The 23,678-nt window shown below is 42.7% G+C and overlaps 1 protein-coding gene across 1 annotated transcript in view; it reads left to right on the plus strand.

Moving 5' to 3' along the window:
• The first annotated feature begins 790 nt into the window (after nucleotides 1-790).
• The window catches only part of LOC121557518 (tenascin), a 128,782-nt gene continuing 105,894 nt past the window's right edge, over nucleotides 791-23,678 (plus strand). Inside the window, exon 1 of the mRNA XM_041871115.2 lies at nucleotides 791-869. The gene's annotated coding sequence lies outside the window, so the exon portion shown is untranslated. The remainder of the gene's footprint in view (nucleotides 870-23,678) is intronic.

The raw sequence follows: 23,678 nt of genomic DNA on the forward strand, positions 1-23,678 counted from the left end.
GTAAATTGGGAGAACCAACACATTTTAATAATCTACTATGAACACACTGCATAGTTGGATACTGTACACAGTAGTAAATACCAACCTGGGCATCTGTCATTCATTCAGCTGGATACTGTACAGAGTAGTAAATACCAATCTGGACATCTGTCATTCATTCAGCTGAAGATAGTGTACAGAGTAGTAAATTATTTAATGAATTTCCCCACACCATGAAGTCTGTCCCGTGCCACACAGTAGGAGCAGAAGGGATTAGATTAGCCGACTGTCAGTCATTCATGTGGGTGTTGATGTGAGCCCACCATGAACAACCAAACAGATGGCTTGCCATTAAGGCCTTGAGAATGCACCCCCACCGAGCCCAGCCGTGGACATGCTCCCTGGGTAAGATACAGTAAGCTCCTTAGTTTTTGTCCATCACTAATTTGGTTCTTCATCAACGCAATATTATAAGTTTTTACACATAAATTGATTCACCAAAAATAAACATTGTGAAGGCCCCCTCTAATGTGCCATGTCAATGCTATGATCTATACAATAGGTACAACACTTGTTTTTATTTCTAGCTAATGTTGAAAATGCTTGAGTGTGATTTAATGAGTTTCCTGCCCATAAATCTGTGCTAGCTGGTGCTTAAGACAATAGCATGCCACAGGGAGGGATGAGAGGGGTCTATTTTGTGGCAGGGCAGGCGACCACCCCCGACACCAAAGCAAGCAGAAGAGTAGAGGAGGAGACTAGAGCCCAAGCAGAGCAGGTGTCTCTTGTGACATCTGCCTCTGTTCACTGGGGAACCACAAGCACCCTGCAGCAACATTCAGCCCTGACAATGCCACTGAAGTGCCCCGCTCTATCTTCATATAAATAAGGTACTATTTCTCACGCTTTCTCACTCTTTCTCACTTGTTTCTATGTGCTGGGATCCTTTCAGAAGCGTCACAATATATTTTGTGCATTTTTGTGCAACAATGGTTCATGATTTTAAGAGTGGAATGATTGATTATTTGGATGAAATGCAAAATGTTTAGTTTTCTGAATCACAGTCTAGTCTCTTTCATTTTATGAACTGAAACAGCTACATGTCAGAATACAGACAGAAGGTATATTTTCTACACAAAAAATAAATAAAAAGCTAGATTCAATCTCATGTAATATTGATGCACTCATATTTGTTCATCAACCCAATTTCCTTTTGAATTTAATCAGGCTGTCAAGACAAACCCACAAGACTGTTTATCCAGACAAACTATTGATCCATCTAGGTCCATGTTAAAATGACCTATGAGCATTTTAGAAAGAGGCAGTCATCATTGAACCTTTGCATTAAATCTGTGTACCCCTCCTCTACTCAGACCTGGCTTATCAGATTATCAGAAAGCTTGTTGTTACAGTTTGTAGGGTTTTACAGGGATATATATATATATATATATATATATCTTATTTTGTGTATTTGTTGTAATCGCTCATTGATCTGACAGGGCTAGAGTGGTGATGTGCTTATGGAAAAAGATATGGCGGTGACAGAGAGGGTATACAGGGATGGGGTGAAGAGTGGGGGATGGCAACTTGAGGGAGATGGACGGGGAATTGAGGGTGAATAAGGGGCTTATAGGAAGGAGCCTCTCATAGAAATTCAGGGCATGCTCACGACGAGTAATATGAATCCCAGTCCAAGCATATCCTCCTCCTGTAAATATATATCTGTGTCTGTGTCCCAAATGGCAAACTTATTCCCTATATAGTGCACTACTTTTGACCAGTGCACTATATAGGAAATAGGGTGCCAGTTGGGACACAATCTATGCCAACAAAGAGACTAGTGGCCTTATCAGTTTAATCATGGGCCATTATTGCAGGGCCCTGGTGAGGGAGCGGTGAGAGGTAGAGGGGCTCAAGGTAAAGTTACTTTAGTATTCCATGTGAACACTCACTGAGACTGAGAAGGGTGGCCATTTGGTTTTGATTCAAAATCGTTTTCTAAAAGGTCACTGAGACCATAGCTATTCCAGATGTATTTTAAGTGCCGGTAGATTTGAATGAGTGCAGTACACCCCATAAACATATTAGTGACTTATGGCCAGGTCTGATTTGTGCTCTCTCACGCATGGGTTGCTCTTTTCTGACCGTTTCGGCGCAATTTCATTCAGCTTGGTCTTTTTAAACTGACATACCATCATTGCTTATCTTTCAACCGGGCGAATGAGCGACTCTTAAAACCCAAATGTCAGGATGTGAAATTGATCTTTGGCCATGGCCGGGTAACGGGCTTTGTGTATTTTGGCAGCTTTAGGTGTCTCCCAGGTCATGACTTATCTCTGTGTGTCTGGTAGACTGCAGTAGCCTGGAGAGCAGGGAGCATGTGGCCCCTGTGCTGGGTGGAGAAGGGTCCAAGCTTATTTTAGGCCAAGGGGACTTGAGACTGAAGCCGTTGCTGAGCTGGCATCAGTCTGTCTGTGGATGGAATTAAATTGTGAGTGTGGAGGAGAGGTTTTGAGGCAGAGCAGCAGCCCCTGGGCTGCCCAAGTATGATCTTACATTTTTATTTTTTTATTTTTTACATTTTAGTCATTTAGCAGACACTCTTATCCAGAGCGACTTACAGTTAGTGAGTGCATACATTCTTTTTTTATTTTTCATACTGGCCCCCCATGGGAATCGAACCCACATGTAGCTCTACCAACTGAGCTACATCCCTGCCGGCCATTCCCTCCCCTACCCTGGGCCAATTGTGCGCCGCCCCATGGGTCTCCCGGTTGCGGCCGGCTACGACAGAGCCTGGATTCGAACCAGGATCTCTAGAGGCACAGCAAATACAAACAAGGGTGGTTTCTTGACACAGTTCATTTTTACGTGTCCGACATGGTTATTGTGTTGTGTCACTGATTCTATACAACAGTCTTTTAGAATGTAGAGGTGTTACATTTTCAAATATAGGCCATTAAATTACCTTATGTTGGTATTGAGCCGTGAATGGCTCAGAGCCGACCATGGCATGTGCAGCAACCCGTCATCTTCTTTTCCATGTTTTATTTCAGAAAGTTCATACATGCTCTAAGCATTTTATAGCAGTGCATTAGACATGATAAAAGCTGCGTCACAAAACAGTGTTTTCTTCAAGTTTGTCCCCAGGAAGTGCAGACCTTGGAAGTCAAGTAGGTTTTAGTTACTGCTGCCTTTGGCTTGTTCAGTCTCAAGGTATATATTGCCTTGTGTTTTAATAATGACCACTTGGAGTTGAGGTGTCTACATAATTCTACATAAAGTCTACATAAAAACGACCTCCTTTGAACAGTCAAGTAAGGCGAAGTATGAAAAGTAAAGGTCAAATGGGGGATGAGAAGTGTATTCACTGTTCAAAGATGGGGGATGGGACACACACACACACCCCTCGAGCAACTATGTTGGAGATTTAGTTATCTTTTGAATAGTTAATGAGCTTAACATGAATATGCGTGATGAGACGAACAGAACGGTGGTTAGGATGGATGGAGGAGACCCTGAGTAAGCTATACGGCTTATGGGCTGCCAAAGATAACAGGCAGAACAATGCCAGGGGGGAGGGGAGAAAGAGCGATACAGAGAGGGAGAGGAATCCTCAGTGGGAGAAGCTCTTAGAGGTATTTGATTGCAAAATTACCCCCACTTTACCTTGGCATGGCCCTAGGCCACACTGGGCTGTGTGTGCTGGGAGGCAGCTGTGCATTATTATGGTATCATGTTTAGAGAGCTTTCAACACTAACAAGCACAAGAGGAGCATACTTTACTTGAACAAGGCTGGTTTCCTATAGACTTTCATATGTCTACAGTTACCACACTCAAGAAATCAAATCAAATCAAATCAAAGTGTATTGGTCACGTACATACAGTGGGGAGAACAAGTATCCTACTTACAAAGCATGTAGAGGTCTGTAATATCATAGGTACACTTCAACTGTGAGAGACGGAATCTAAAACAAAAATCCAGAAAATCACATTGTATAATTTTTAAGTAATTAATTTGCATTTTATTGCATGACATAAGTATTTGATCACCTACCAACCAGTAAGAATTCCGGCTCTCACAGACCTGTTAGTTTTTCTTTAAGAAGCCCTCCTGTTCTCCACTCATTACCTGTATTAACTGCACCTGTTTGAACTCGTTACCTGTATAAAAGACACCTGTCCACACACTAAATCAAACAGACTCCAACCTCTCCACAATGGCCAAGACCAGAGAGCTGTGTAAGGACATCAGGGATAAAATTGTAGACCTGCACAAGGCTGGATGGGCTACAGGACAATAGGCAAGCAGCTTGGTGAGAAGGCAACAACTGTTGGCGCAATTATTAGAAAATGGAAGAAGTTCAAGATGACGGTCAATCATCCTCGGTCTGGGGCTCCATGCAAGATCTCACCTCGTGGGGCATCAATGATCATGAGGAAGGTGAGGGATCAGCCCAGAACTACACGGCAGGACCTGGTCAGTGACCTGAAGAGAGCTGGGACCACAGTCTCAAAGAAAACCATTAGTAACACACTACGGCGTCATGGATTAAAATACTGCAGCGCACGCAACGTCCCCCAGCTCAAGCCAGCGCATGTCCAGGCCCGTCTGAAGTTTGCCAATGACCATCTGGATGATCCAGAGGAGGAATGGGAGAAGGTCATGTGGTCTGATGAGACAAAATATAGATTTTTGGTCTAAACTCCACTCGCCGTGTTTGGAGGAAGAAGAAGGATGAGTACAACCCCAAGAACACCATCCCAACCGTAAAGCATGGAAGTGGAAACATCATTCTTTGGGGATGCTTTTCTGCAAAGGGGACAGGACGACTGCACCGTATTGAGGGGAGGATGAATGTGGCGATGTATCGCGAGTTCTTGGCCAACAACCTCCTTCCCTCAGTAAGAGCATTGAAGATGGGTCGTGGCTGGGTCTTCCAGCATGACAACGACCCGAAACACACAGCCAGGGCAACTAAGGAGTGGCTCCGTAAGAAGCATCTCAAGGTCCTGGAGTGGCCTAGCCAGTCTCCAGACCTGAACCCAAATAAAATCTTTGGAGGGAGCTGAAAGTCCGTATTGCCCAGCGACAGCCCCGAAACCTGAAGGATCTGGAGAAGGTCTGTATGGAGCAGTGGGCCAAAATCCCTGCTGCAGTGTGTGCAAACCTGGTCAAGACCTACAGGAAACATATGATCTCTGTAATTGCAAACAAAGGTTTCTGTACCAAATATTAAGTTCTGCTTTTCTGATGTATCAAATACTTATGTCATGCAATAAAATGCCAATTAATTACTTAAAAATCATACAATGTGATTTTCTGGATTTTTGTTTTAGATTCCGTCTCTCACAGTTGAAGTGTACCTATGATAAAAATTACAGACCTCTACATGCTTTGTAAGTAGGAAAACCTGCAAAATCGGCAGTGTATCAAATACTTGTTCTCCCCACTGTAGATCTGCAGATGTTATAGCAGGTGCAGCGAAATGCTTGTAAAGTGAGAAACCCTGAGGAGTTGGAGATTTAGCTACTGTGTTCTATATTCACTAATTTGGGCCGGTATCAATGAGAGTGCAACACAGACGGCTACCTGATCCTCACTCACTTTGACATAACATAATGCTGAAACAAAAGTGATGATAGATTTCTGCTACAGTACGTTTGCACATTACAAATAAACTATTTTCTGTTCACCAATCCCTTAATCAGTTGATTAGGTACACAACCCTGTTCACGAAAATGGACGCTCCTACAGACAGTGAGTCACATGGCCGTGGCTTGCTATATAAAGCACGCAGACAGGCATCGAGGCATTCAGTTACTGTTCGATTGAACGTTAGAATGGGCAAAACGATTGACCTAAGCACTTTGAGCGTGGTATGATCGTCGGTGCCAGGCACGCCGGATCCAGTATCTCAGAAATGGCTGCCCTCCTGGGCTTTTCACACACGCCAGTGTCTAGGGTTTACCGAGAATGGTGCAACAAACAAAAAACATCCAGTCAGCGGAAGTCCTGTAGGCGGAAACAGCTGGTTGATGAGAGAGGTCGAAGGAGAATGACAAGAATCGTGAAGGCTGACAGGCGGGCCACAAACAGGCAAATAACAGCGCAGTACAACAGTGGTGTGCAGAACGGCATCTTGGAACACACAACTCGTCGATCCTTGTCACGGATGGGCTATTGCAGCAGACGACCACACCGGGTTCCACTCCTATCAGCCAAAAACAAGAAGAAGCGGATCCAGTGGGCACGCGATCACCAACACTGGACAATTGAGGAGTGGGAAAACATCGCCTGCTCTGACAATCCCGGTTCCTGTTGCATCATGCTGATTTGGTGTAAGCAGCATGAGTCCATGTACCCATCCTGCCAGGTACAGGCTGGTGGCAGTGGTGTACTGGTGTAGGGATTTTTTTCCTGGCACACGTTAGGTCCCTTGATACCTACTGAGCAACGAAAGTTTCCGACACCTTGGGGTCTGACCCCGTACTAGATGGGTGTACCTAATAAACTGTCTGGTGAGTGTATATTTCATTGTAAAGATTGTACTTCTGTGTTCAGGTGCAGAAGAAAAATGGATTCCTTTACCATAAATGAAATGTAATCATGCATTAGTGAGACATTTCCAAAGTTCCTATTGAAATCAGTGAAGGATGCATGTAATAGTAGGTTGCAGTGCACCAGAGTGGAGAGAGATTGAGTGAACAAAGCTGATAGGCCGGTAATGAACATCCATTAAGCTGTTGAAGCTGTAGAGGGTTACAGTAGGAGGGTTAATGTATTGTCCTGCTTTGTCCTTTCATCACCATCACATTTGAAAGTTTAATGGCTGAGTAGAAGCCCACATTTTCACTCTCCACTCTCTATTTTTATCCCCCAGTCATCATCATACAGTACATTATATGGTGTGGGTCCCAAGTGGCACTTTATTCCGTTTATAGAGCACACATTTTGACCAGGGCCCACAGGGTATATAGGGAATAGGGTGCCATTTGGAAAGCACACATACACTGTAAAAAAGTCATCATCAAACTGTACAGTTCAGGATGCACTATAGAACTAACTCTCCTTCCCTATACTTTCAAAACAAAATGATCTAAGCAAGCAATGTAATGCTTTTATGTTGTTAGTGGTCTCTTGTCACAGTCTGAACAAGTAGCTGATTTAGTTCTGAGTGCCGAGATTGTGTAACAGTATTGGAAAAAACGTGAAAGATTGAGGTACTCCAAAGCAAGGTTAGTGCTGAGGTTGCCTTATTCAAGTCTGTTAAACCCTGAATACTTCAACAGTATAATGAGGTCTCTTGATTGACAGACTGATGACCAGTGGGACTGGTGGGTTGGTTCCTTGGCTCCAGTCTCCAAAGTCAAGTACATGCATCCCAAATGGCACCATATTCCCTACAAAGTGCACTACTTTTGACCAGAGCCCTATTGGCCCTAGTCAAACAAGTGCACTGTATAGGGAATAGGGTGTGATTTGGGATGCATCCAAGCTCTCTGCCCCGAGTGCCACAGGCTATTTCTGTAAGGTGATCCTAATGCAATGGTTTTAAACCTGGCTGGGTCAAGACAATATTCACTCTGAAAAGAAGAAAAGTGGTGTCTACTCACCATGGAGTGTATCAGGTGAAGACTTTCTGACAAAAGAGCAAATGTCAGCAGTTATTGTAGCACTAACTTACAGATGTAGAATTTTAATTTGTAATTAAAAACTTGTAGTGTATAGTGTAAAAAGGCTTCTGAAGTTTGTAATTTCCGACTTTATTTTCCCTTAGGAAAAATGTATCAACCCCTTCAAAAATTTCCATTAATTATAATCCAAATAATAATTCACATTTCCTGTTGCTGCAGGATCATTTTCATGTTGTAGCAAACTGGCTCAAAATTAAGATCCTACATCTGTAGTCTTCATGAGTGTATTATATGATCCACATAGACAAACAGCCCTGAGGACTGAGAGGTTAGGAGTAAAATTAGAATATCTTATTATTAAGCAACGCATAATTAAACGGAGTAGATAATTTACTGTCTAGACCAGTGGTTCCCAAACTGTGGGTCGCCGGTTAAAATGTTTAGTACATTGCAAGAATTGTTTATATATACAGTGCCTTCATAAATTATTCATACCCCTTGACTTATTCCACATTTTGTTGTGTTACAGCCTGAATAAAAAATGGATTAAACATATTTATTTAACATAAATATTTGGAGTGTCATAGCAAAGGGGTGTGAATACTTATGTAAATGAGATATTTCTGTATTATATTTTCAAGAAAATAGCAACAATTTCTAAAAACATGTTTTCATTTCGTCATTATGGGGTATTGTGTGTAGATTGGTGAATTGGTTGAATTCAAACTCTAACACAACAAAATGTGGAATAAGTCAAGGGGTATGAATACATTCTGATGGCTTGCGAAAGTATTCACCCCCCTTGGCATTTTTCCTATTTTGTTGCCTTACAACCTGGAATTAAAATGGAATATTTTGGGGTTTGTATCATTTGATTTACACAACATGCCTACCACTTTGAAGATGCAACATATTTTTTATTGTGAAACAAACAAGAAATAAGACAAAAAAACAGAAAACTTGAGCGTGCATAACTATTCACCCCCTCAATACTTTGTAGAGTCACATTTTGCAGCAAATACAGCTGCAAGTCTCTTGGGGTATGTCTCTATAAGCTTGGCACATCAAGCCACTGGGATTTTTGCCCATTCTTCAAGGCAAAACTGCTCCAGCTACTAAGTTGGATGGGTTCTGCTGGTGTACAGCAATCTTTAAGTCAAACCACAGATTCTCAATTGGATTGATGTCTGGGCTTTGACTAGGCCATTCCAAGACATTTAAATGTTTCCCCTTAAACCACTCAAGTGTTGCTTTAGCAGTATGCTTAGGGTCATTGTCCTGCTGGAAGGTGTACCTCCATCCCAGTCTCAAATCTCTGGAAGACTGAAACGGGTTTCCCTCAAGAATTTCCCTGTTTTTAGCGCCATCCATCATTCCTTCAATTCTGACCAGTTTCCCAGTCCCTGCCAATGAAAAACATCCCCACAGCATGATGCTGCCAACACCATGCTTCACTTTTGGGATGGTGTTCTCGGGGTGATGAGAAGTGCTGGGTTTGCACCAGACATAGCGTTTTCATTTATGGCCAAAAAGCTCAATTTTAGTCTCATCTGACCAGAGTACCTTCTTCCATATGTTTGGGGAGTCTCCCACATGCATTTTGGCGAACACCAAACGTGTTTGCTTATTTTTTTCTTTAAGCAACGGCTTTTTTCTGGCCACTCTTCCATAAAGCCCAGCTCTGTGGAGTGTACGGCTTAAAGTGGTCCTATGGACAGATAATCCAATCTCCGCTGTGGAGCTTTGCAGCTCCTTCAGGGTTATCTTTGGTCTCTTTGTTGCCTCTCTGATTAATGCCCTCCTTGCCTGGGCTGTGCGTTTTGGTGGGCGGCCCTCTCTTGGCAGGTTTGTTGTGGTGCCATATTCTTTCCATTTTTTAATAATGGATTTAATGGAGCTTCAAAGTTTCAGATATTTTTTTATAACCCAACCCTGATCTGTACTTCTCCACAACTTTGTCCGTGACCTGTTTGGAGAGCTCCTTGGTCTTCATGGTGCCGCTTGCTTGGTGGTGCCCTTGCTTAGTGGTGTTGCAGACTCTGGGGCCTTTCAGAACAGTTGTACGTATACTGAGATCATGTGACAGATCATGTGACACTTAAATAAAGTTAACCTGTTTGCATTCTAACTAATTATGTGAATTCTGAAGGTAATTGGTTGCACCAGATCTTATTTAGGGGCTTCATAGCAAAGGGGCTGAATACACATGCACGCACCACTTTTCCATTGTTTTTTTTTTTGAATTTTTTGAAACAAGTAATTTTTTGAATTTCACTTCACCAATTTTGACTATTTTGTGTATGTCCATTACATGAAATCCAAATAAAAATGAATTTAAATTACAGGTTGTAATGCAATAAAAAAGGAAAAACATCAAGGGGGATGAATACTTTTGCAAGGCACTGTATACAGTGGGGGAAAAAAGTATTTAGTCAGCCACCAATTGTCAAAGTTCTCCCACTTAAAAAGATGAGAGAGGCCTGTAATTTTCATCATAGGTACACGTCAACTATGACAGACAAAATGAGAAAAAAAAAATCCAGAAAATCACATTGTAGGATTTTTAATGAATTTATTTGCAAATTATGGTGGAAAATAAGTATTTGGTCAATAACAAAAGATTCTCAATACTTTGTTATATACCCTTTGTTGGCAATGACACAGGTCAAACGTTTTCTGTAAGTCTTCACAAGGTTTTCACACACTGTATTTTGGCCCATTCCTCCATGCAGATCTCCTCTAGAGCAGTGATGTTTTGGGGCTGTCGCTGGGCAACACGGACTTTCAACTCCCATCAAAGATTTTCTATGGGGTTGAGATCTGGAGACTGGCTAGGCCACTCCAGGACCTTGAAATGCTTCTTACGAAGCCACTCCTTCGTTGCCCGGGCGGTGTGTTTGGGATCATTGTAATGCTGAAAGACCCAGCCACGTTTCATCTTCAATGCCCTTGCTGATGGAAGGAGGTTTTCACTCAAAATCTCATGATACATGGCCCCATTCATTCTTTCCTTTACACGGATCAGTCGTCCTGGTCCCTTTGCAGAAAAACAGCCCCAAAGCATGATGTTTCCACCCCCATGCTTCACAGTAGGTATGGTGTTCTTTGGATGCAACTCAGCATTCTTTGTCCTCCAAACACGACGAGTTGAGTTTTTACCAAAAAGTTATATTTTGGTTTCATCTGACCATATGACATTCTCCCAATCCTCTTCTGGATCATCCAAATGCACTCTAGCAAACTTCAGACGGGGCTGGACATGTACTGGCTTAAGCAGGGGGACATGTCTCGCACTGCAGGATTTGAGTCCCTGGCGGCGTAGTGTGTTACTGATGGTAGGCTTTGTTACTTTGGTCCCAGCTCTCTGCAGGTCATTCACTAGGTCCCCCCGTGTGGTTCTGGGATTTTTGCTCACCGTTCTTGTGATCATTTTGACCCCACGGGGTGAGATCTTGCGTGGAGCCCCAGATCGAGGGAGATTATCAGTGGTCTTGTATGTCTTCCATTTCCTAATAATTGCTCCCACAGTTGATTTCTTCAAACCAAGCTGCTTACCTATTGCAGATTCAGTCTTCCCAGCCTGGTGCAGGTCTACAATTTTGTTTCTGGTGTCCTTTGACAGCTCTTTGGTCTTGGCCATAGTGGAGTTTGGAGTGTGACTGTTTGAGGTTGTGGACAGGTGTCTTTTATACTGATAACAAGTTCAAACAGGTGCCATTAATACAGGTAACGAGTGGAGGACAGAGGAGCCTCTTAAAGAAGAAGTTACAGGTCTGTGAGAGTCAGAAATCTTGCTTGTTTGTAGGTGACCAAATACTTATTTTCCACCATAATTTTTTCACAATTTGTCTGTCATAGTTGATGTGTACCTATGATGAAAATTACAGGCCTCTCTCAACTTTTTAAGTGGGAGAACTTGCACAATTGGTGGCTGACTAAATACTTTTTTCCCCCACTGTATACTGAATAAAAATATAAAAGCAAACATGTAAAGTGTTGGTCTCAAGTTTCATGAGACTAAATAAAAGATCCCAGAAATGTTCTATACTGACAAAAAGCTTATTTCTTTCAAATTGTGTGCACAAATTTGTTTACAGTGCATTCGGAAAGTATTCAGAACCCTTGACTTGTTACGTTACAGCCTTATCCTAAAATAGATCAAATAAAAATTGTTCCTCATCAATCTACACACAATACCCCATAATGACAAAGGGAAAACTGGTTTTTATAATTTTTTGCAAACAAAAAAAAACAAAAAACGGAAATACCTTATTTACATAAGTATTCAGACCCTTTGCGATGAGACTCGAAATTGAGCTCAGGTGCGTCCTGTTTCCATTGATCATCCTTGAGATGTTTCTACAACTTGATTGGAGTCCACCTGTGCTTAATTCAATTGATTGGTCATGATTTGGAAAGGCGCACACGTATCTATATAAGGTCCCACAGTTGACAGTGCATGTCAGAAAATAAACCAAGCCATGTGGTCGAAGGAATTGTCCGTAGAGCTCCGAGACAGGATTGTGTCGAGGCACAGATCTGGGGAAGGGTACCAAAAAATGTGTGCAGCATTGAAGGTCCCCAATAACACAGTGGCCTCCATGATTCTTAAATGGAAGAAGTTTGGAACAACCAACTCTTCCTAGAGCTGGCCGCCCGTCCAAACTGATCAATCAGGGGAGTGCCTTGGTCAGGGAGGTGACCAAGAACCTGATGGTCACACTGGCAGAGCTCCAGAGTTCCTCTGTGGAGATGGGAGAACCTTCCAGAAGGACAACCACCTCAGCAGCACTCCACCAATCAGGCCTTTATGGTAGAGTGGCAAGACGGAAGCCACTCCTCAGTACAAGGCACATGACAGCCCACTTGGAGTTTGCCAAAAGGCATCTAAAGGACTCCGACCATGAGAAACAAGATTCTCTGGTCTGATGAAAACAAGATTGAACTCTTTGGCCTGAATGCTAAGCGTCACGTCTGGAGGAAACCTGGCACCATCCCTACGGTGAAGCATGGTGGTGGCAGCATCATGCTGTGGGGATGTTTTTTAGCAGCAGGTATTGGAAGACTAGTCAGGATCGAGGGAAAGATGAATGGAGGAAAGTACAGAGAGATCCTTGATGCTCCAGAGGGTTCAGGACCTCAGACTGGGGCGAAAGTTCACCTTCCATCAGGACAACGACCCTAAGCACACAGCCAAGACAACGCAGGAGTGGCTTCGGGACAAGTCTCTGAATGTCTTTGAGTGGCCCAGCCAGAGCTTGAGAAGATCTGCAGAGAAGAATGGGAGAATCTCCTGAAATACAGGTGTGCCAAGCTTGTAGCGTCATACCCAAGGAGAGTCGAGGCTGTAATCATTGCCAAAGGTGCTTCAACAAAGTACTGAGTAAAGGGTCTGAATACTTATGTAAATGTTATATTTGTATAATAGTTTTTTATTAGTAATAAATTAGCAAAAATTTCTAAACAATTAGTTTTTGCTTAATCATTGTGAGATATTGTGTGTAGATTGATGAGAATTATGTTTTTCTTTAAATCCATTTTAGAATAAGGCTGTAATGTAACAAAATGTGTAGAAAGTCAAGTGGTCTGAATACTTTCCGAATCCCTGTTACTGAGCATTTCTCCTTTGTCAAGATAATCCATCCACCTGACAGGTGTGGCATATCAAGACGATGATTAAACAGCATGATCATTACACAGGTGCACCTTGTGCTGGGGACAATAAAAGGCCACTCAAAAATGTAGCAGATGCTCTTACCCAGAGTGACTTACAGTAGTGAGGGTGGTGGTCTAAGGCACTGCATCGCAGTGCTAGCTGTGCCACTAGAGATCCTGGTTCGAATCCAGGCTCTGTCATAGCCGGCCGCGACCGGGAGACCCATGGGGCGGCGCACAATTGGCCCAGCGTCGTCCAGGGTAGGGGAGGGAATGGCCGGCAGGGATGTAGCTCAGTTGGTAGAGCATGGCGTTTGCAACACCAGGGTTGTGGGTTCGATTCCAACGGGGGGCCAGTATGAAAAAATAAAAAAAATAAAAAGAATGTATGCACTCACTAACTGTAAGTCGCTCTGGATAAGAGCGTCTGCTAAGATGTAAAACATTTTTATACTGATCCCTAATGGGAAACGAACCCATACGTTGCAAGCGCCATGCTATACCAACTGAGCTGAACAAAGATATTGATTATATGCACATCCACATTTGAGTCATTTAGCAGACACTTTTATCCAGATCAATTTACAGTAGTGAATGCCTACGTTTTCTTACTGGTCCTTCGTGGGAATCGAACCCACAACCCTGGCATTGCGCACACTATGCTCTACCAACTGAGCCACATGGGACCACAAAATGTCACAGATGTCTCAAGTTTTGAGGGAGAGTGCAATTGGCATGCTGACTGCAGGAATGTCCACCAGAGTTGTTGCCAGAAAATGTAATGTTAATTTCCTTATCATAAGCCGCCTCCAAAGTTGTTTTAGAGAATTTGGCAGTACATCCAACCGGCCTCACAACCACAGACCACGTGTATGGCGTTGTGTGGGTGAGCGGTGTAACCATGCACGCCAGCCCAGGACCTCCACATCCAGCTTCTTCACCTGCGGGATCGTCTGAAACCAGCCATACAGACAGATGATGAAACTGTGGGTTTGCAAAACCGAATAATTTCTGCACAAACTGTCAGAAACTGTCTCAGGGAAGCTCATCTGTGTGCTTGTCGTCCTCACCAGGATCTTGAGCTAACTGCAGTTCGGCATTGTAACCGACTTCAGTGGGCAAATACTCCCCTTTGATGGCCACTGACATGCTGGAGAAGTGTGCTCTTCAAGGGCAAGGGGTTTGCTGATGTCAATGTTATGAACAGAGTGCCCCATGGTGGCGGTGGGCTGATGGTATGGGCAGGCATAAGCTACGGACAACGAACACAATTGCATTTTATCGATGGCAATTTGAATGCACAGAGATACTGGGACGAGTTCCTGAGGCCCATTGTCGTACCATTCATCCACCGCCATCACCTCATGTTTCAGCATGATAATGCATGGCCCCATGTCACAAGGATCTCTACATAATTCCTGGAAGCTGAAAATGTCCCAGTTCTTCCATGGCCTGCATAATCACTAGACATTGAGCATGTTTGGGATGCTCTGGATTGACGTGTACGACAGAGTACGACAGAGTGTTTCAGTTCCCGCCAATATCCAGCAACTTCGCACAGCCATTGAAGAGGAGTGGGACAACATTCCACAGGCCACAATCAACAGCCTGATCAACTCTATGCGAAGGAGATGTGTCGTGCTGCATGGTCACACCAGATACGGACTGGTATTCTGATCCACAAATCTACTTTTTTTTAAGGTATTGGTGACCAACAAATGCATATCTGTATTCCCAGTCATGTGAATCCATGAATTAGGGCCTAAGGAATAATATTTCAATTGACTGATCAGTAAAATGTGACCGACATGGGGTAGCAGGTAGCTTAGTGGTTAAGAGCGTTGTGCCAGTAACCGAAAGGTTGCTGGTTCTAAACCCCGAGCAGACTAGGGGAGAAATCTGTCGATGTGCCCTTGAGCAAGGCAGTTAACCTTAATTGCTCCTGTAAGTCGCTCTGGATAAGAACGTCTACTAAAATGTATAATAGTTGCATTTATATTCTTGTTCAGTGTATATGGACTGAGTGTACAAAACATTTTGAACACCTTTCAAAAATAGAGTTGGACCCCCCTTTGCCCTCAGAACAGCTTCAATTCGTCGGGGCATGGACTCTACAAGGTGCTGAAAGCATTCCAAAGGGATGCTGGCCCATGTTGACTACAATATATTTTTCAATAATAGCCTGTAATCTTTGAGAACTTACAATCAACAAGATGAACGCTAGACAATCAGACCCCCATTGATTTTGTTATAATATCTGAGCATAACAACAAAGCATTAGCCATGTCAAAATGAGCAGAACTGTAGGGAATTAGCTTAAAAACTGCAAAATGTTCTCTTAGCTCCATGTCAAAATGAGTAGAATTGTAGGGAATTAGCTTAAAAACTGTAAAATGTTCTCTCAGCTCCATGTCAAAATGAGTAGAATTGTAGGGAATTAGCTTAAAAACTGCAAAATGTTCTCTCAGCTCCATTGCAAAATGAGTAGAATTGTAGGGAATTAGCTTAAAATCAGCTAAATGTTCTCTCAGCTCCATGTCAAAATGAGTAGAATTCTAGGGAATTAGCTTAAAAACTGCCAAATGTTCTCTCAGCTCCATGTCAAAATGAGTAGAATTGTAGGGAAGTAGCTTAAAAACTGCAAAATGTTCTCTCAGCTCCATGTCAAAATGAGTAGAATTGTAGGGAATTAGCTTAAAACTGCAAAATGTTCTCTCAGCTCCATGTCAAAATGAGTAGAATTTTAGGGAATTCGGCTTTGAAACTGCAACATTTTCTCTCTGCTGCCAAGATTATATTTGTTACATATTCTTTGGTCTGTGTATGTTTTTTCACTGCTCAACGCTTATGGTGGGTCTTGACTCAAAATACACCTAAATTGGTCAGCCTTAAAAAGTGCTTTTTCTTACAGCCCTTTACTTTGGTCAATCAATTGAGGAGAGAGAGAGAGAGAGAGAGACAGAATAAGATAGAGAGAACGCAATTGTGTGAGAGAGAGATTGTGAGAGAGAGTGGGAGAGATAAAGAGACAGACAGACGTGTAGAGAGAAAGTAGTTTGCTCGGCCTTGTGTGACATATAACGGCTATCTAATCACGCCAAATGCAAATGGCCCCACTCCATGACTGCTTGGCACGGTGATCTGGCACAGTCTGAATTCATCTGGCCCCCAGTTCCTCTGGGCTGAGCTAAATATCAACTGAAAGGGGCTTCAACTCGCTACAGTCAAGTGCTTTTGGCAACCAAGGAAAGGTGGGAAAAATCACCTTGCACAGCGCTTTTCTCAATCTCCTGTTTCCATGGGCACAAGGAGGGGGTTGTGTGAGTCACAGTGGAACAGGTACTGCTGTAGCTGTAAGGATGGGTTACTTGAGCTCAATTAAAGAACAACTGAATGCAATAAACAACTTCTCTGGTAGAAAATGCGGCATCGATATTAGTCAGAAACATTTATTCTAATGTCGTAATTGACTACAAAGTTTAAATAGGAACATTTTGGTCATAAAGTGAGTCTCGTCTAAAAGGAGATTTGCAAGATAATTAGGGGAAAAAATGAATGAAGGGTGGGTTAATTTCAATCCTGCCCACATGCCCACAGCTGGCAGCACCCAATGAATCATCAATTTGGAGCGCAGCTGCAAGCGACCGAATAGTAATGCCCATGGTGAATTTGACCATTCGATACCCCTATGGGGCTAGTTAGGGACCATCAGTAAATTTCACAATGTACATGGGACAATATTTTATGTAAATAGCTCCACATTTCAATGACTTAAAAACCTCAAATGAACTATAAATTGGAGAAATTCATGTACAAATATTGAAATAATTTAATGAGACAACTAAAAGACGTTCAACATGAAAATATTGTCCCATTAATATTGTGTAATTTATTGACACCCTCAGTGGGGTTGGGAAGAAACCGGATGCTTCCGGTTTCAGCCGTCCACCCTCAGGCATTTATTTTACTTCTGCTAACATTGCCACGGTTGCACACCGACCGGCTGAAGCTAATTGGCAAAATAAGTTGGGTGGCTTGCTAGCTAGTCTAGGCTACTTCCAGACACAAGACGTGTTTAGACTGTTTCAAGTTATCTAGAAGGGTGAGTGACTGCAACTGTTTACTGTTTTGGCAGAGGGAAAGTACATATCAATCAACTCAAATGTATATTTGTCACATGCGCTGAATACAACGGGTGTAGACTTAACCGTGAAATGCTTGCTTACGAGCCCTCACCAACTCCAACGAAGAACTAATAATAAAAACGAATAATAAGGCAGCAGCCTCTAATGTGCTAGTGAAGCCTATTTAACAGTCGGATGGCCTTGAGATAGAAGCTGTTTTTCAGTCTCTCGGTCCCAGCTTTGATGCACCTGTACTGACCTCGCCTTCTGGATGATAGCGGGGTGAACAGGTAGTGGCTCAGGTGGTTGTTGTCCTTGATTGTCATTTTGGCCTTCCTGTGACATCGGGTGCTGTAGGTGTCCTGGAGGGCTGGTAGTTTGCTCCCGGTGATGCATTGGGCAGACCGCACCACCTTCTGGAGAGCCTTGCGGTTGCGGGTGGTGCAGTTGCCGTACCAGGCGGTGATACAGCCGACAGAATGCTCTCAATTGTGCATCTGTTGTGACCTGTTGTGGACCACCACCATAAAAATGTGTTTTCTCCTCTCCCAATCCTGTCCAGTTTGGTTATATGATATAAAACCAGTGCCTATTCCAATCCAGGGCCCGTATTCATAAAGCATCTCAGAGTAGGAGTATCAGGTCTCCCTGTCCAAATAATATCATTCATTATGATCTGAAAGGGAAAACTGATCCTAGAACAGTACTACTCTGAGACTCTTTATGAATACAGACCTATACCTTTATTTTTCTCCCTGAGAGAGGTCGGCACGGCACTCTGCCATCAGACCGTCTGCCAGTTTAAGTGCCCAGAGTGCCAGCTCCTTTAGTGTGTGTGTGTTTGTATATGTGTGTGTGTGTGTTTGTGTGTGTGCCAGCTACTTTTCATTCTGCAGAACAAACGGCTGCATTATTCAGCCTGCCATCTCATCTCACTACAGTGGGCTACAGAGCCTAGCCTGTCACTGTGCCAGCAGGCTTCCCCCTGGCCACTGTCTGTATGTGTCCCAAATGCCACCCTATTTCCTATATAGTGCACTACTTCTGTCCAGAGCCCTATGGGCCATGATCAGAAGTAGTGTACTACATAGTGAATAGGGTGCCATTTAGAACACATGCATTCGGTTCACTACAAGGCAATAGGATATTAGTGAAACACTCATGTCCAGTATAGATGCCACTGTCTGTTTCATACCCAACAACATTATCTAGTAGAAGTTCAAGCCAGACAGAATAATGATATACATTTCATAGCTGTTAAGTCAAGTCAACACAGCAGTTTAATTGTTGTGTGTTTTGCAGATTTATGTGATGGTAACCTCATCCCCAGGCTCAATTGCTATCGCATATAGAGAGAGAGACTGGCTAGCTGGTGGACCACCTTATGACAGTTATAACCATAAACATTGTTCAGTAAAGACTGGTGACTTGTGGTGCGTTGAAGTGGTAATACTATATGTATTCTGACAAGCCAGGCACTGAGCAGTCAGCAGCAGCAGCCTATCCCATTCCTCACCAGATGTCACGGATTCTGCTGAGGCTGCCCCTCCTCCTTGCTCGGGCAGGCTGCGGCGTTCATCGTCACCGGAAAACTAGCTCCTGCCGATCTATGTTATATGTGTCTATGTTGCACCTGTTGTCTATGTCACACACCTGTTTCCCATTTGTGTAATCAAGCCTACCCTATTTAACCCAGGTGCTCCCAATGTGTCTTGTGCGTGGTTGTTTTTCGTTTCGTGTGTCGTTTGGTGAGCGGGTTAGTTCCTTCCTGCGTGAAGGTATTGCTGTGTTGTTTTCTTTACTCTAGTTCAGTAAAGTATGTTTCCTCGAGTTCTGTGTCCTGCGCCTGACTTCGATCCACCGCATTACACTGACACTCGTTACACCAGAGGATGAATGAATGTGTTTTCCATGTCATGCTTGCCCTCACACACACGGATACAGTTAAATTTGCTTCAAGTGGCTGTTAAAGCCTTCGCTCCACTCTGTCTTGCCTGTGTTAATGGGCAACTAATGGTGTTTGGGGGTCAGACGAGGCTGCAGTGCCAGTATGTCTGCTTGGTCATGGAGTCTGCCTAGCTAGTGCTTAGTGTCATTACATCCATGGTTGAATCCCATCAGGCCATAGTGTAGTGGTAGTAATGGCTGGGAAGGGTCCCGCTCTGAGCTGTAATCAGCAGACCTGGGTTCAAATGCTATGTGAGCATTTGCTCTACAGTGCCAGATGGGTGGGGCTTGAAGTTTGGGGACAAAAGTATTTGAAATGATTTTAAATAGCGCTAATTTGCCAATCTGCAGCGGACCGGAGGCCAAAAAGAATTTGCTCTCACTTCATAGAAACAAAAGAGTCTCAACCTCCTCTAGTCTGCTTCTCTCCTGATAGAACTCAGCTGATGAAGTCATTATCCAAGACAAGAGGACTGGGGCCCTATTCATAAAGGGAAGGGAAAGGAAATCTGTAGTCAGTTGTGCAACTGAATGCATTCAACTGAAATGTGTCTTCCGCATTTAACCCAACCCCTCTTAATCAGAGTGGTGTGGGCGCTGCCTTAATCCACATCACCAGCGCCCGGAGAACAGTCGTTGTTGGGGGTTTACTGCCATGCTCAGGGGCAGAAATATATATTTTTTACCTTGTCGGCTCTGGGATTCATCTAGCAACCTTTCGGTTACTGGCCCAACACTCCTACCCACCAGGCTACCTGCCACACTAAAGCATTGCAGAGTATAAAGGCTGATCTAGGATCAGGTCCCTCTGTCACTATAATCCTGGTCATTATGATTTGAAAGGCAACACTGGTCCTAGATCAGCACTAAGTGACTCTTAGCCGTTTGTCTCAGCATGACTGGTTGTTACTGGGGGGAGATTCAGTCACAGTTTCACTGTCATACACAGAATCAGAATCACCTTTACACGCCAACTACATTAAAACAATTTACCCTACAGAGAATAAAATCAGTATGAAAAAAAGTGTGGTTGTTGTACAAACATTTACACTGATTTTGTTATATACGGTATCTAAAATGTACACACTATATAGATTAGTACAGTAGATGACTATTATGTACATTATAGTACTGTAATCCAAACAAATCAAATTTGATTGGTCGCGTACACATATTTTGCAGATGTTATCGCGGGTGTAGTGAAATGCTTGTGTTCCTACCTCCAACAGTGCAGTAATATCTAACACTACAAAACAATACACGCAAGTCCCAAAAATAAATAGAAAGGAATTAAGAAATATTAGAACGAGCAGTGTCCGCGATATAAATACAGTGCCATTAGAAAGTATTCACACTTTTTCCACATTTTGTTGTTTTACAGCCTGAAATGAAAATGGATACAATTTAGATTTTTTTGTCACTGAATTTCAACATGAGGCCAATGGTGACTTTAAAACAGTTACAGAGTTTAATGGCTGTGATGAGAGAAAACTGATGATGGACCAACAACATTGTAGTTACTCCACAATATTAACCTAACTGACAGAGTGAAAAGAAGTAAGCCTGTACAGAATAACCTAAAACACAAGGCCAAATCTACACTGGAGTTCCTGTCCAAGAGGACAGTGAATGTGCCTGAGTGGCTGAGCTGCAGTTTTGATTAAATCTACTTGAAAATATATGGCAAGACCTGAAAATGGTTATCTAGCAATGATCAACAACCAATTTGACAGAGCTTGAAAACTTTTTCAAAGAATAATGAGCAAATGTTGCACAATCAAGGTGTGGAAAGCTGTTAGAGACTTTCACAGCTGTAATCGCTGCCAAAGGTGCTTCTATAAAGTATTGACTCAGGGGTAAGCATACTTTGCAATTTAGTCAGCCACCAATTGTGCAAGTTCTCCCACTTAAGAAGATGAGAGAGGCCTGATATTTTCATCATAGGTACACGTCAACTATGACAGACAAAATGATATTTCTTTTCTCCAGAAAATCACATTGTAGGATTTTTAATGAATTTATTTGCAAATTATGGTGGAAAATAAGTATTTGGTCAATAACAAAAGTTTCTCAATACTTTGTTATATACCCTTTGTTGGCAATGACACAGGTCAAACGTTTTCTGTAAGTCTTCACAAGGTTTTCACACACTGTTGCTGGTATTTTGGCCCATTCCTCCATGCAGATCTCCTCTAGAGCAGTGATGTTTTTGGGCTGTCGCTGGGCAACACGGACTTTCAACTCCCTCCAAAGATTTTCTATGGGGTTGAGATCTGGAGACTGGTGTCGTATATGATGAATGGTGGCAATTATCGCTGTCAACAAAAGAGTCCGATCAATGCTGCATCGTGTTAGAGGCTTTTATTCATACCACGAGGTTACAGCATAAATTACAGACACGCGTTGTCCGGAGAACGGCTCCTCAAGATTGCTATGGCCGTTCTAACGTCTCATCGTTTAACCCCTATTTATAAACACTGATGCCCCCTCTTCTGGCCAATCACCAGTCTCCCCTGTCTACAACCCACCTCCTGTCTGTGATATGTGGTATTACACCTAAAACATTCCCTCTTGATACTACCATAAACAACATTCTATTTCTTCATGAAAAACATTTAACAAAGGCATAATCTTCAGATACTATATTGGCTAGGCCACTCCAGGACCTTGAAATGCTTCTTACGAAGCCACTCCTTCATTGCCCGGGCGGTGTGTTTGGGATCATTGTCATGCTGAAAGACCCAGCCACGTTTCATCTTCAATGCCCTTGCTGATGGAAGGAGGTTTTCACTCAAAATCTCAAGATACATGGCCCCATTAATTATTTCCTTTACACGGATCAGTCGTCCTGGTCCCATTGCAGAAAAACTGCCCCAAAGCATGATGTTTCCACCCCCATGCTTCACAGTAGGTATGGTGTTCTTTGGATGCAACTCAGCATTCTTTGTCCTCCAAACACGACGAGTTGAGTTTTTACCAAAAAGTTCTATTTTGGTTTCATCTGACCATATGACATTCTCCCAATCCTCTTCTGGATCATCCAAATGCACTCTAGCAAACTTCAGACGGGCCTGGACATGTACTGGCTTAAGCAGGGGGACACGTCTGGCACTGCAGGATTTGAGTCCCTGGCGGCGTAGTGTGTTACTGATGGTAGGCTTTGTTACTTTGGTCCCAGCTCTCTGCAGGTCATTCACTAGGTCCCCCCGTGTGTTTCTGGGATTTTTGCTCACCGTTCTTGTGATCATTTTGACCCCACGGGGTGAGATCTTGCGTGGAGCCCCCAGATCGAGGGAGATTATCAGTGGTCTTGTATGTCTTCCATTTCCTAATAATTGCTCCCACAGTTGATTTCTTCAAACCAAGCTGCTTACCTATTGCAGATTCAGTCTTCCCAGCCTGGTGCAGGTCTACAATTTTGTTTCTGGTGTCCTTTGACAGCTCTTTGGTCTTGGCCATAGTGGAGTTTGGAGTGTGACTGTTTGAGGTTGTGGACAGGTGTCTTTTATACTGATAACAAGTTCAAACAGGTGCCATTAATACAGGTAACGAGTGGAGGACAGAGGAGCCTCTTAAAGAAGAAGTTACAGGTCTGTGAGAGCCAGAAATCTTGCTTGTTTGTAGGTGACCAAATACTTATTTTCCACCATAATTTGCAAATTAATTCATAAAAAATCCTACAATGTGATTTTCTGGAACTTTTTTTCTCAGGCCTCTCTCATTTTTTTAAGTGGGAGAACTTGCACAATTGGTGGCTGACTAAATACTTTTTTTCCCCACTGTATGTAAATGAGATATTTCTGTATTTCATTTTCAATGAATTTGCAAAAATGTGTGTATCATGGGTGATTTATTATATATATTTTTTTTTATTCAAGCTGTAACACAACAACATGTGGAATAAGTCAAGGGGTATGAAAACTTTCTGAAGGCACTGGATATATGTATATAATGGTGTGTATAGACAGTATGGACAGTATATGAATAGAAAAGGTATGTACAGCAGTAGTTATATAGGATGAGCCTTGACTAGGATACAGTATATAAATATGAAGTGGGTAACACAGTATGTAAACATTATTAAAGTGACATTATTTTCAGTGACTATTTACAGTTGAAGTCGGAAGTTTACATCTTAGCCAAATACATTTAAACTCAGTTTTTCACAATTCCTGACATTTAATCCTAGTAAAAATTCCCTGTCTTAGGTCAGTTAGGATCACCACTTTATTTTAAGATGTGAAATGTCAGAATAATAGTAGAGAGAATGATTTATTTCAGCTTTTATTTATTTTATCACATTCCCAGTGGGTCAGAAGTTTACATACACTCAA

This window comes from Coregonus clupeaformis, chromosome 18 (assembly GCF_020615455.1).
Source record: "Coregonus clupeaformis isolate EN_2021a chromosome 18, ASM2061545v1, whole genome shotgun sequence".
Lineage (NCBI taxonomy): Eukaryota > Metazoa > Chordata > Actinopteri > Salmoniformes > Salmonidae > Coregonus > Coregonus clupeaformis.